Source organism: Astatotilapia calliptera, chromosome 9, assembly GCF_900246225.1.
Source record: "Astatotilapia calliptera chromosome 9, fAstCal1.2, whole genome shotgun sequence".
NCBI lineage: Eukaryota > Metazoa > Chordata > Actinopteri > Cichliformes > Cichlidae > Astatotilapia > Astatotilapia calliptera.
Window position 1 is genome coordinate 3,247,969 of NC_039310.1, and position 14,480 is coordinate 3,262,448.

A 14,480-nucleotide genomic window follows, 5' to 3' on the forward strand; every position below is an offset into this window, starting at 1 on the left:
ACCTCTGCATGTGTGACTTCCCACACTGTCGCACACACACTTACTGTTGATGTCGCTTTGAGTTTGTTAGGAATTGAAATATTTTTAGGCTTGTAGATTTTCATACGGCAACAGCACTGTAGCAATCAGTATTATCGTCTAAAGGCCAAGAAATATGCCCAAAAGATTTATTTTCTCAAGTCTCATTACAGCTTTTGCTAAACTGGTCCACTTGATTGTCATAGTTTATTTGATCTTTATTATTTATGTATTTTTTAGTTTTAAGTTATTACAATCAGAATGGACAGGACCAGGGGCGGGAAAGATAAAGATAAAGAAAAGAGAAGATGAGAAGAAGAGGGAAAGAAAAATAGAGAAGAGGGACAGAGAGAAAAGACATTGAAAATCCGCTAGATCACCTGCTGAAAAAAAAAACTAGTAAAAAGAGAACAACACAGTAGGGAAACCACAGCAACAACCAACATAAGCATAAGTAACAGTAAATAATAAACATTGAATGTTACTGAGCAGCAGACTGTATTAATAATGCATGATATGTTTGGAGGCACCAGCTAACACAAGCACACAAGATGTTTGTATTTATGTTTGGCAGCCATAGCCCTGCCCCCCAGGACATGAAACAGGTATGGAGGAGATCCGGACCTGGGTGGGGGACCTAGAAAAGAGCTGAGGAGTTCCCTGGATTGGTGATGTTATGGTATCACCATATTACCAGACAACAAGGGAAGGTGCACTGTTGTTCTAAACACAGTGGATTATCACACAAATATGACTACACGCCTCAGTGACAACAACACCTAGCCTTAAGCTTTAAGACAAGAATCCACAAGCGACTACAAAAAGAAAGTTATCAGTTACCTACAAGAACTTGAAAAGGACCGCCCTACATATCATTGTCTATAGGCAAGGGAGGCCATACCCTCACAAAGAAGGGGTCCCACTCAGACCCATTATTAGCAGCATAAACTCAGCCACCTACAACATTTCCAAACACCTTGCCACCATCCTAGCGCCCCTTTTTGGAACACCCCCCATTACATTAAAAACTCTACCGATGGTCCAGAAACTTACACTTAATCCAGATGAACCATGGTGTCCTTTGATGCTGTCTCTCTCTTCACTTGTATTCCTAGAACTGAGACAGTGGAGGCTGTCAGAAAACCCTTATCTTCCCTGCTTAACCTCTATGTCCTTGTCTTGTCTTGTGTGCATTACTTTCCCTGGAATAGCCTCCCACTGTCGTTCTCTAAAACCTAAACGAGAATTATGGATTTGATCAACTGGTCTCTGAATGCTACTGACACCCTTTTCTCAACGAGAAGTCTGGGCTCGGAAGAGCCTGAGTGCCCTGGAGGGACGTTCCCTGCCGGATACACGATGGACGGGTGGCAGAACTGCAGGATCATGTGCCTGGCGGGACTGTCGATCGAGGACGCTGAAGATATCTATCTATTCGGAACCATGATAACAGGGTTCATGCTGATCGGAGTTGGCTTAGCCCTGGTTTATCGGAGAAATAAGAGAGTGGAACCGGCTGTTCAAACCCCCCCAAGGCTGCCCGCTGGAATCGCAATGGAACGAGGCACAACCTCTCACAACAAACGTAATATGGTCAACACCTTGGAGACGCTTGCAGCTGCTGTGAAGGCTCAAAACAACACCATTGAGCGTATGGGGGGATACATCAGAGAGAGGCCTGCTCAAAATGAGACCCTTGAGCGACAGTTGGAATACATCGCGGAACGGATCACTGCAGTTGTGAGGTCTCAGAATCAAAAGAATGATAACACCATGGAACAGAAGTTTGATACCATCATGGGGAGGCTTGCGACTCTCCAACGGGAGATTGAGAGACCAGTGTCGGAGTGTTAAAGAGCAGCCTGAAAATTCTCCTGGGCTGCTCGCATGGAAATGAACAAAATCAACATGAACATTGCGGATCCCCATCACGGCGCCAGCTGCAGGCCCAAGGCTGGAGCCGAACAATCACTCCCTGATAACGACTGTGTTACGGCTATTCTTCCCATCCCATGCAAGGACACCTGGATTGGCTGGAGGACTGTTTACTTAGCCTGATAGGCCGAAGGACACTGTGTCAGCTGAACTATGGACACGCACACACACACACTTACACTGATAGACACTCACTCGTCCCCCCTCCCTTTCCAACGCCTTCGATGCTTGTTTCCTGCGAGGGAACACGGCGGGCTGTGTGCCGCACTGGAATGGTAGCGCTGTGCAGGGCGGCTGCTGTGTTCGCTTCGGATTACTCCTCACCCCCCACCCACCCCTGTGGCTTGTCATGTCTTCACAATGTTGTGCTGTGGACATTTATGTGCTTTTGTGTGCAGAGGAGTTTTTTTTGTTTCCTGTTCTCATGCTGTCCTACCATGGAAGCACAGCATGAGTAGGGGTCTCTTTTTTTCCTCTTGTACTTTCCCCATTGTAGTGTACATTTCAATGTTTTTTTTCTCTGATTCTACCAATCTCCGACCTGTATCCCCATGTAATGTTTGTGCTATATGTGTAAGGTCGGGGGGGGTCCCATTTCACTGCAGGGCAACCTGCATGTGACGAATAAAGCTTTGATTGATAGATTGATTGACTATAAGAAGACAGCGCCTTGGAAAATGGAACCGGCTTCACCCGAATCAGATTTGCACACTGTTAGACCTCTGCCTTACCACCACATATTTTAAATACAATGAGGGTTTTTACAGACACAAACATGGATGTGCCATGGGCTCCCCAGTGTCACCTACTGTAGCCAACCTTTACATGGAGGAAGTGGAAAGAAAGGCTCTTTTAAATGGACAGTACCAATGGACAGTGTCACAATTTGGACAGAGAAGACAGATGGTTTGAAAGAGGAGTAACAGAAGCCATCTATGTCCACTGTGAGCGACCATCTTTGAACAGAGGCGGTGGTTTACCACACCAACTCTCTGCCATTTATAATCCAGTTTTGAGACCCTTCCCAGACCCATTAACGCTCACTCACATCCTGGGCCATCTGTCCTCAGGAAATCACATGATAGGGTGGGCCTAGGTATCACAGTGGGTTCACCCAATACCTGGGTTGATTGTGACCTACACCTGTTTTCAAATCTTGGCTCGTGTCATTAGATAGAGGATCAATAGGAGGTCCACAACCCTCTTGGGGGGACACTCCCATAGGGCTTAAAATCTGGGACTCTCCACCAGTTGCTCTTAAAATTGAAGAGGCTATGTCTTAAAGAAACTCGAAGCGCTTGGCGACTGTGGGAAGGAAGACCTCCCATCTGCTGTGAACTCATAATAAAAGTAGAAAGTGGTTGGTTACTGAAGTAAATCTGTCTTCCTGGTCCATTAACTGGACCTGAGCCTCCAAAGAATACTCCATCCATTCGCTTCTCTTTTTCAGAGTCGCTGGAGCCTATCCCAGCTGTCATAGGGCGAGAGGCAGGGTACACCCTGGACAGGTTGCCAGTGTGTCGCAGGGCTAACACACAGGGACAGACAACCATTCGCACTCACATTCACACCTATGGGCAATTTGAATTAACCAATTAACCTATCCCCACTAACTGCATGTCTTTGGACTGTGGGAGGAAGCCGAAGTACCCGGAGGGAACCCACGCAAAAATGGGGAGAACATACAAACTCCACACACTGCTGGTGGAATTGAACTCAGGACCTTCTTGCTGAGGCAACAGTGCTAACCACCATGCCACCGTGCTGCCACCCAAAGATTACTCAAACAACAGAATACATACATGCATAAAGAAGTTGTTCTGTTGATTACTGAGCCATTTAAAGATAGCTTTTCAATGCAATTTTAAGACTACTGAAGTCTCTCTACAACAGGTGTGCATATTATTGTCTGAATATGTGTGAATCTTTCCTAGCTGTGTCTCCCTCCACAGTGACTGAATCTCAATCCTGTTGTTTACAGAGCCAGCTTTTATTAGTGCATTAATGCTCAGTGACATCAGTGGTGCTTAAAATGCCACAGAGCAGACAGGATTTTCTGCTCACACCTTCTGTTTTAAAAGCGTCTGGACTTCTTTAAGTTTCTTGAAGACGTTTCATCCGATAAGATTCTTCATTTCTAAGAGCAATTGAGGAGAGTCCCTGTCACGGCGGGGTGCGCCGGTGTGTAATGGAAACAGGACCCAAAAGCAGATGAGGACGAGGAGTAGTAAGTTTGAACAGAAAAGTGATCCTTTAATGATAACGGCAAGGGAAAACCAGGAAACCAAAACAAACTGGCAAAACACTAAGAAACAAAACACTAAAGGTACTAAGACCAAAAACTATAACTATAACTGTGGTGGAAAATAACAGGCAAAGACTATGACTAAGACTAATGTAGAACTGACAGACGAAAACCATAACTATGACTGAGGGTGAGGAAAACTAACAAAGACTAACGGTGTGTTCACACCGAACGCGATAGAGGCAGGCAGAGCGTCAGGCTTACATGTAAAGTCAATGGAAAGGCGCGATGACCCGCGATTGCGGCTCCCGCGAAAATTCGGAAGCAGATTTGCGTCGCGAAAACGCCTGAAACACGCGTGAGTGTAGCGCGTTTCAGGCGTTTGACTCGCGAAAAAAACCACGCGCGTGAGTTTATGTGTTGCATTTTGTGCATACACGCGTTTCGCGTCCCCCGCTCGAGTTGGAAAAATCTGAACTCCAGCGTCAAATCGCGCTGCGACAACCAATCAGGAGCCTGGTGACGTGGCTGTTACCTAGTTCAAAGGGGCAGATCCAGCCAAAGCCCTTTATTCTTCAATAGAAGGAAGGCCAATCAATGCCGTAGCAAACAACCTGGAGCCGTACGACACCAGCTGCTTTCTGGACCGAGACAGGAATATAAAGAACTGAGCTTGGAGGAAGATATGTAAAGAGATCGGGCAACCTGGTAAGTTCATTCATTTTTCTTAAGTTTTCTCTAAAGTTTTCACTGACCCGGGGAAGCCGCACAAAAGCTAGCAAGCCACCGCTATTTTCCCACTGACGTACAAATACCGTTCTGCTTTTAGGCATGTTGTCATTTAAGAATATATTTTATTGTTTATTAATAAACAGCACACAGTGGTCCCGCTGTTCATCCGTCACTGCCTCTTTTTTTTTGATTTTCTTTTTCTTTTTATTGCACCGTACAGCATTGCATTCTGCAGCCTGATTGACAAATCTGCTCCGTGTCGTGTCTCCTGCGCTTGCCAAATTTATCATGTTTAGTTTTGATAACCATCACGTCCAATAGAAAAAAAAACCGCACAAAAACACCCATAACTATGAGCCTCATTCGGAAATAGACACCTGCACCGCGAGGGAAAAAGGCGCACGAAAGTGGCAGGCAGATGAAGACAAACCGCGGCATAATAATACTTTTACGTTTTGCAATCTACAAAGGTTTGCACTTTGAGAATCAATTGTGAGAACTGTGACCAATGTTCATGTGTGTGTGTGGAAAAAAGTGTATAAAGTGCGTGGCCAGGGGCTAGTTATTCTGAGAACCCCTGCTGCAATAAATGAGGGACCACTGTCTACTCTACGATTATTATATCCAACCTGGTAACATTTAATACTGTATTGATAGAACCAACTGATTCTGAAGCAGAGCATCCGCAGTTGCTTCTCCTGGCTCCCCAGTCCCTGAGCTCCTGCTGCTGCACCCACAGGTATGTACAGCAAGCACTGATACCTTTTTAGTCGGTGGGTTCCCTTGTGATCACCTTTACTAAATATCTACAACCAATCTGATTATATCCTGTTTTTGGTTTTTTTCTCAATGTTGAAATTAAAATCTAGTAGCAGCCTTCTTATTTCTTTGTGTTTTGTGCTGTTTTACAGGCCCACAGGGGAGGACGGCTCCGAGGCAGATGAGGGACGGGTCCCAGGACGGTCCATCGGCGGTGGAGCTGGAGCCACACCAGTCTCCAATGGAGCATTTCCTCCTCAGCCTTGTTCCTGCTCTGGAGAGCAGCTGGTCCTTTTTATTCCTGTCTCTCTGTAAATTCTTATATTTTATATATTTATGTTTAATGTATTTCTGTGTGAGAATTTTAATATTATTTCAAATAAATTTTTATAATGACTAATGTCTCAGTTCTACTACACAGCAAATGTTGGCACACGACTTGACACATGTAGAATTTATTTCATATTATACTAATGACAAAATATACTAATACAGTGGGATGCAAAAAGTTTGGGCAACCTTGTTAATAGACATTATTTTCCTGTATAAATCGTTGGTTGTTACAATAAAAAATGTCAGTTAAATATCATACAGGAGACACACAGTGATACTTGAGAAGTGAAAAGAAGTTTACTGGATTTACAGAAAGTGTGCAATAATTATTTAAACAAAATCAAGCAGGTGCATAAATTTGGGCACCACAAAAAAAGAAATGAAATAAATATTTAGTGTATATCAATGTGTGTGTCTCCTATATGATATATGGGGTGCCTTTGTCTGGACGTGCTTCCCATCCAGAGCTGCACAGCACAGAGGGAAGTTCCAGCGCTCCTGGAAATCCCTCTGTGATGGACCGCCAGTCTCCAGGTGAAGGCACAGCCATGAAGTCATCCACTAGACAGTCCCAGCTGGCCGTCGCTGCCTGGGGGGTGATCTGACACACCGACTCTGTAACTGAACGCTTGGTGCTGAAGGAGTCCGCGGTGACAAGGAACCTGGACAAAATTTTTCAAAATCAGTATTATGTGTACTGCAGTTACAAAATACATTATTCAAATTCCAAAATACTTTTGTGATATCAGATTTAATCACAAAACTTAAATCTGAAAATCTAAAACTTAAACTTAAAGCTAAATACAATGAACAAAGAACACATGACACTGTCAGAATAAAACAGGACATACTAAAACTAAACATGACAACATCTAAGGTTCATCTAAGAGGGTGTGTTTTAGCCATCCTGAGATAAACTGAAGCCTGTTGGCTAAGAAGTAGTGCTGAAAGTTAGGCAGTTCTAGTCCTCCTTTATCCTTGGTCTTTTGTAGTGTTTTTAAGCTTATACGTGCGGGTTTATTTTTCCAAAAGAATTTGGACATACATGAATCTAGAGATCTGAACCAATCTTGTGGCGGTTTAGTTGGGATCATTGAGAATAAATAATTTATTTTTGGTAAGACCATCATTTTTATAGCGGCAACCCTTCCCATGAGTGATATGGGTAGACATTTCCATCTAGCCAGATCATCTTCTACCTTCTTTAAAAGTGGGATATGGTTTAATTTAGTTAGATCTGCAAGCTTGGGAGAAACATTAATACCTAAAAATTTTATATTTCCCGATTGCAGTGGTGTAGAAGAGGAATTATGGAAGGAGCAATTAATCGGTAGGACTGTAGATTTTGACCAGTTAATTGAGTAATCTGATATTCTTGCAAAAGAGTTTATCAATTCAATCACCCCAGAGATATTGGTTTGTGAATTTTGGAGAAAGAGTAACACATCATCCGCATAAAGGCTGATTTTATGTTCCACGTTCTTGCATTTTATGCCCTTAATTACTGAATTCTGTCTAATTGCTGCTGCTAGTGGTTCAATAAAAATTGCAAACAGTGAAGGGGAGAGTGGGCATCCCTGCCTGGTGCCCCTCAAGAGACAGAAGCTGGAGGATGTCTGGTCATTTGTTCTAACACAAGCTGTTGGGGAATTATATAATATTTTTAACCAGTTTATGAAAGAGGATCCAAAACCAAATTTGTGTAAAGTTGCAAATAGAAATTTCCAGTTAACTCTGTCAAATGCTTTTTCTGCGTCTAAAGAGAATATTGTAGTTTCTAGGTTTTTACTGTATGAGTAGTCTATCAAATTAAGTAATCTACGTGTATTTGTTGATGAGTGCCTACCTTTTATGAAACCAGTTTGGTCAGGATGAATTAAGAGGGGGGTTATTTTCTCCAGTCTCTTTGAGAGAGCTTTGCAGATTATTTTAAGGTCTAAATTTATAAGGGATATTGGACGATAGCTTGAGGGATATACAGGGTCTTTGCCTGGTTTTAGCAGGAGATTAATGTTTGCAGAATTCATATTTGATGGAAGTCTGCCCTTTTCTTTAATTCCCAACAACATTCTGTAGAAAACTGTTGCTAGAATCGACCAGAATTCTTTGTAGAATTCTGCAGGAAAGCCATCTGGACCTGGAGCCTTATTATTGTGCATACTTATCAGGGCTTCCTGGAGTTCACCTGGTGTCAGTGGTGAATCCAGTGCCATTGCTTGAGTGTCCAATAATTTTGGAAGAGTTATGTTGTCCAAAAACTGATCAATTTCTTTTTTAGATGGGTTTATTTGTGGTGAATACAACGTTTTATAGAAATCCCTGAAAATGTTGTTTATTTGTATCGGTTCATATAATGTGTTCCCAGATGAATCTTGAACAGCACATATAGTTGTTTTTTCTTTATTTATTTTTAGCTGGTTTGCTAGAAATTGACCGGATTTATTACCATGTTCATAATTTTGTAGGCGTAGTCTTTGTACTAAGAATTTTGTTTTTTTATCAATTATCTCATTTAATTCTAGTTTTGTTTTGCGTATTTTGTTCAATGTTTCCTGATCTTGGTGGGACGCGTAGGCTTCTTCTAGTGATTTGATGTTTTTTTCTAATTCCTGAATATTTTTGTTTTCTGATGTTATGTGATGAGAAAGAAATTATTTTACCTCTCATCACAGCTTTCCCTGCTTCCCATAGAACAGAAGCTGATGTTTCGGGAGTGTCATTATAGTTCAAATATGAAGTCCACTCTTTTTTAAAATATTTAATAAAGTCTTCATCTTTAAGTAGTGATATATTAAATCTCCAGTTTTTTCTTGGCGTAGTATTATTCTTGTGCATTAGTGTTAAAGATACAGGACCATGATCGCTGACAGCTATAGGGTGAATTTCAGTGTCTGAAATGTCGTTCAGCAATGAGCTGCTGACCAAAAAATAATCCAGACGAGAGTAGGAGTGATGGACATGTGAGAAAAAAGTATATTCCTTACTGGTGGGGTGAAGGGAGCGCCATGCATCGCAAAGACCAAAGTCGCTCATATACTGTTTGATTATATTTGTGGACTGCCAATTACGCTGAGTTCCCGCTGTATTGAGCCTATCCATGTCTTCATTTAGTCCAAGGTTGAGGTCACCTCCAAGAACAAGTGTGCCATCTAAGTGTTCAGAGAGTGCACTGAAAAAACCGTGAAAGAATGAGGGATCATCAACATTTGGACCATATACACTTGCAATACATAGCTTTTTATCACGTATAGATAGTTTAATGATTAAGAATCTACCCTTTGATTCTATAACTGTATCGAGTACTGTGAAATTAATATTTTTATGTATTAAAATTGCTGCTCCCCTTTGTCTAGAATTATAACAAGCTGAGAACACATTGGGAAACTCAGGTGTTTTAAGTTCATTCGAACCTCTAAGAGGTCTGTGGGTCTCTTGTAAAAGGACAACATCCGCCTGTAGTTTTTTGAGTTGGTTAAATATTTTTAACCTCTTTTCTCTGGAGCCAGCTCCATTTATATTCCATGTAATGAACCTCAGTGTACCCATAGATGTTTGTGTATAACTAGGGATGTATGCTGTGTGCGTCGCTTAGACAGGTGGAGAGAATACGTCACTTGTTCATAAATAAAGAGAAGGAGAGAGAGAAAAAATGTGTGGCGAGATGCTCCCTGAGTCTGACTTTGTGTATGCATAGTTACTAATATGAGTAGGCTTGGCTTAAGTGTGGTGCATGGTGCGTATGTGTCGAAATAAAGGATGTTTGTGGATGAGTGTCGAAGCAGGTGATCGAGGCAGTGAAAGGAATAAAGAAAGAAACCAAGGACAGGGGTGAGCAGCATAAAACCAAGAGGGGGGGAAAGAGAGGGAAAAAAAACGAGAAGAAAAAAAACAAAAAAAACAAACAAACAAAACGTAAACATTCCAATTAAATCACTGACGGAGAGTGACGGTGTTAATTCTGCTATGAAATCACACTTTAAGATGCGATTTGATACTGGTAAGTTAAACAGATGTTAATGCAAGTTAGTGTGAGTGGATAGGGAAATGGTGTAGCTGATTCTTATCTGGTGTGAGGTTAATACAGCCACGGAGTGATGTTGGGGTCGCGGTGGAGCTGTCCGTCCACGTACAGCCGGTCCACAGCGATGACAGCGCGGGAGCCCTTCTGGATGAAGCCGCGTCGGATTGGGAAGAGGACCCTGCGTCGTTCCAAGATCTCTTTGGGGAACTGGTCGTTCACGCTGAAGTCCGTTCCTTTTAATTCCCTGCCGCGGCTTTTCACATGTTGCTTTTGTTTGAAGTGGCCGAATTTGGCCACGATAGGACGTGGTCTCCCGGCCGTAGCCCGAATGGGGCCGAGGCGATGTACCCGATCGAAGACGATGTTCTTCACAGTGTCCTCCGGCAGCTTCAGGTGGGTTTTGATGAAGCTTTTTACCGTGGTCTCCGCGTCCTCTCCAGCGGCTTCTGGAATGCCAGAAAATACCAGATTATCACGCATGCTACGAGCTTGTAGATCGATAACTGTTTCTTTTCTTTTTTTATTTTCTCTATTGAGCTGGGTAACATTATCTGTGAGACATTTCACCGACTCCCTTAGCGTGGCATTTTCAGCAGCAAGCGTTTCCACCTGCTGCTGGCTGTACTCCAGGGATTCTCGCAAGCATTTAAATTCTCGGTGAAGAATCTCCACCAAGGACAGCCTTGCGTCGAAACTGGACAATCGCTTGTCGATTGACTCCAATATGTCGGCAATATCTTTGCCGGCTGGCGATGTTGAGCCGGGGGAATCTGCCGGGCGTTGTCTTTTCGACGACGGCGTCTCAGGTTTGGCCGGGGAAGCTGCACACGGGGTCTTCTTCATCACGAGATCCTGAAAGCACTGATCAATATAATCTTGGAGAGTCTCTAAACTCTCCTCGTTGTTCTCCAGGGTGTTGGAGATTATTTAGACAAATAGTGTTAGTTATAAGACAATTGATAAGTGTATTTGGTAATGCTGAAGCTTAAATGAATTTGTTCAAATCTAAACTACCATTTGCTTTAATTTTCTGCCAAAATCTCCGGCGTCTGACGTCAGTTACAACATGAGTCGCTTACCTTGTCCGTCACTTCCGTCACTTACTCACCTGCTGCCTCAAACCAGGTCTAAATAAAAAGGAGTGAGTATCACTACAAAGGTTAACTCAGTGGTCCTAATGCTACAGTTTGATATCAGCAAACACCGAGCGCATACATTGATGTGACACCACAGCCATGCTATCATTCAAACACTGATAACAGCATAAATCGAATTAAATCGGGGCTTGATGAGAGCTTCTGAGTATCACTAGAAATATTATAAATAGTCGTCTCTGTACCACAGTTTGCTTTCAGTAAACACGACAGCATTCACTGTTAGCATAGCACATCCATGTTAGCAGTGTATAACTGGATGGTTTAGCATATATTAGCACAGGTATCAATTTGATTGATTGATTGATTGATTGATTGATTGAATCTTTATTTTGAACATGTTGAAAAAGTATAAAAAAAAATAGAATTAAAAGAGACAAATGAACAAAGCAAACAAAAGGAAAACGAGCAAACACAACTCCAAATAACGTCCATGTTCAAAAAGGAGCAGGAAGAAGCATAAGCTCAATAAAGGACTACCGTATTAAACACTTTTACTAACCTCAGGCAGACGGACAGGCGCTCTGCAGGTGGGATTGAGCGCCTGTAATTGGTGTCTAGGCGGGCGATTCTGGGACCGACGCGGGACAGCAGGTCCTCAAACTGGCCGAGTGAATGACGGTGATAGCGCTGGAATCGGCCGTCATCCAGGCGCAGCTCCTGGAGCAAGTGGTGAAACTCACCAAACTGCTCACACCTCTGGAGGACCTGATGGACCCAGGTACGGCAAGGATGTCCTTTACGCCGCTACTCTGCTCTCCACAGTAAATAGAGAAGGGAGACTCTCTCTTCAAGCGCTAGCTCGACACCTGCCATCTTGCAAAGATACCGGTCTGGCAAAACTTCCTCCCACATCCCTCCCACATTTCCGGTTCACGCGCGTTAAAATATGATATTTTGGGGCGCGATGGATTTTTCTTGGACACGCGTAGAGGTGCGAATGTGCACGCGTCAAGTTAGGGGCGTTTGGGGCTTTTTTCTCGCGCCCATCGCGTTCGGTGTGAACACACCGTAAGACTAAGGTCAAAATAAACAGACGACCCAACAATGGCATGCAGAAAACATACATACATGAGGTGATCAGGGGAAGTGGAGACACATGGGGGAACAGCTGACTGACATAAACCTAATGACAGGACCAGGAGAGGAAAGCTAAATACAATGAACAAAGAACACATGACACTGTCAGAATAAAACAGGACATACTAAAACTAAACATGACAACACAACTTAACAGACCTAATACATGATGAATAAATACAAAACCCCAAAACATAGAAAACCAGAGGAACAATAAACAATAACTGCCCAAACTAAAGACAGATAGGAAATGACACAAAACTAATCACATAACAAAATGAGACAAATACAAACATGAACTCAGAGCGCTGGGTCAGAGACCCAGCCTGTGACAGTCCCAGATGATTTTAAGCCTCTGGGAGTGCCCCCAAGAGGGTAGTGGACCCCCTATTGATGATCTACCTAATCACACGAGCCAAGGTGTGAGAACAGGATTTAATGAATCAGTAAAAAAAAAAATGATTTGAATCGGGAAATCAAGTTTTTAAACCCACCCCTATTTATAACACCAACCCCATCCATAGCTTTGCCAGTTACAGATGGGACTTTATCAAACATCAGTGGTTCTCCAATATCACTGATTTCCAGCTAAGTCACAGTGCTTTTTATAATAACAATATCAATATCAATATACAATAACAATAACAACTGACATTTACCTGAAGAATATCAACTTCATTATGTAAAGATGCATGTGCATTGTGCAAACTGGATATTGACACTGAATTTTGAAGAGCAGAAATCTGAAATTGGAAACAATATAAGAAAAAACAGGATTAAATAGCACACAGTTTAGATAATCCCTATAAATCACAGCTATTCCACCACAGCCAGAGCACCTCAGGGAATTCAAGAATTTATCATTTTCCAGGCAAAGTTCTAAGAGTAGACAACAATCTTCTCATTAAAGGCTAGTATGTCAGCATGCTGAGAATGGTTATATCTGTATACAATCAGGAGCCTGTCCATGCTTTATATGTTAGTAACAGAAGTTGATTCTGAATTTCACTGGAACCCATGGAAGGGTTGCAAGAATAGCTGTGACATTTGACTGGCAGCTAATTTTGGTTTGCAGCCTTGCCACTGCATCCTACGTTAATTGGAAATGAACGGGCAGGAGAGCACGGACTTGACCTGGGAGACATGGAAGATATTATGGATACGTATGTTGCGAGGCAGCTTCAGACAGACAGACACCGGGTTAATCAGGGCCTCAATCTCAAACGGGCCGATGAACACCGGGGACAGTTTCTTTGACTTAGCACGAATGGGAATGAAGCGTGAGGAGAGCCATACCTTTTGCCCAACTGTATAGTCAGGAGCAGGGATCCGGTGGCGGTCGGCGAGCGCCTTGTTGCACTCTGCTGTCCGTAGCAGAGCGGCTTGGGTGGCCCGCCAGGCCCGGCGGCACCTGCAGAAATTATGTTGTACAGGAGGGACAGTATGCTCACCCTCTACGGCTGGGAACAGGGGCGGTTGGTAGCCCAGGGAGGCTTCGAGTGGCGACAGTCCAGTGGCCGATGAGGTCAGGCAGTTGTGGGCGTACTCAATCCAGGGAAGCTGCTCGCTCCAAGTGGTCTATTTGTGCGAGACAACGCAGCGGAGTGCTGCTTTGAGCTCCTGGTTAGTCCGCTCAGTCTGTCCATTGCTCTGAGGGTGGAAGCCAGAAGAGAGACTAACTTTGGCACCGATCTGCATGCAGAATTCCTTCCCAGCCCAAGAGGTGAATTGGGGTCCTCGATCAGAGACGATGTCTTCCGGAATGCCATGAAGCCTGAAGACATGGGCGGTGAGCAGCTGGGCGGTCTCCAAGGCCAGAGGGAGCTTCGGGAGGGCGATGTAATGAGCTGCTTTAGAAAAGCGATCAACGATAGTTAGAATAGTGGTGTTACCTGACGACGGTGGGAGCCCCGTAATGAAGTCCAGGGCTATGTGGGATAAGGGCTGCCCTGGCGTGGAGAGCGGTTGAAGAAGCCCGGAGGGTGGTTGGTTGGAACGCTTGTTCCGGGCACACGAGGCACACACCAAAACGTACTCCCTGGCGTCCTTGTCCAAGGAGGGCCACCAGAAAAATCGCCGGAGGAAGGTGATGGTGCGGTGGACGCCTGGATGACAGGTGAATCGGGCAGTGTGGCCCCAGTGGAGCACCTGGGCACGGACGGCAGCAGGGGGGCCCGGGTCGGGGTCAGTATCCTGGGCCTCT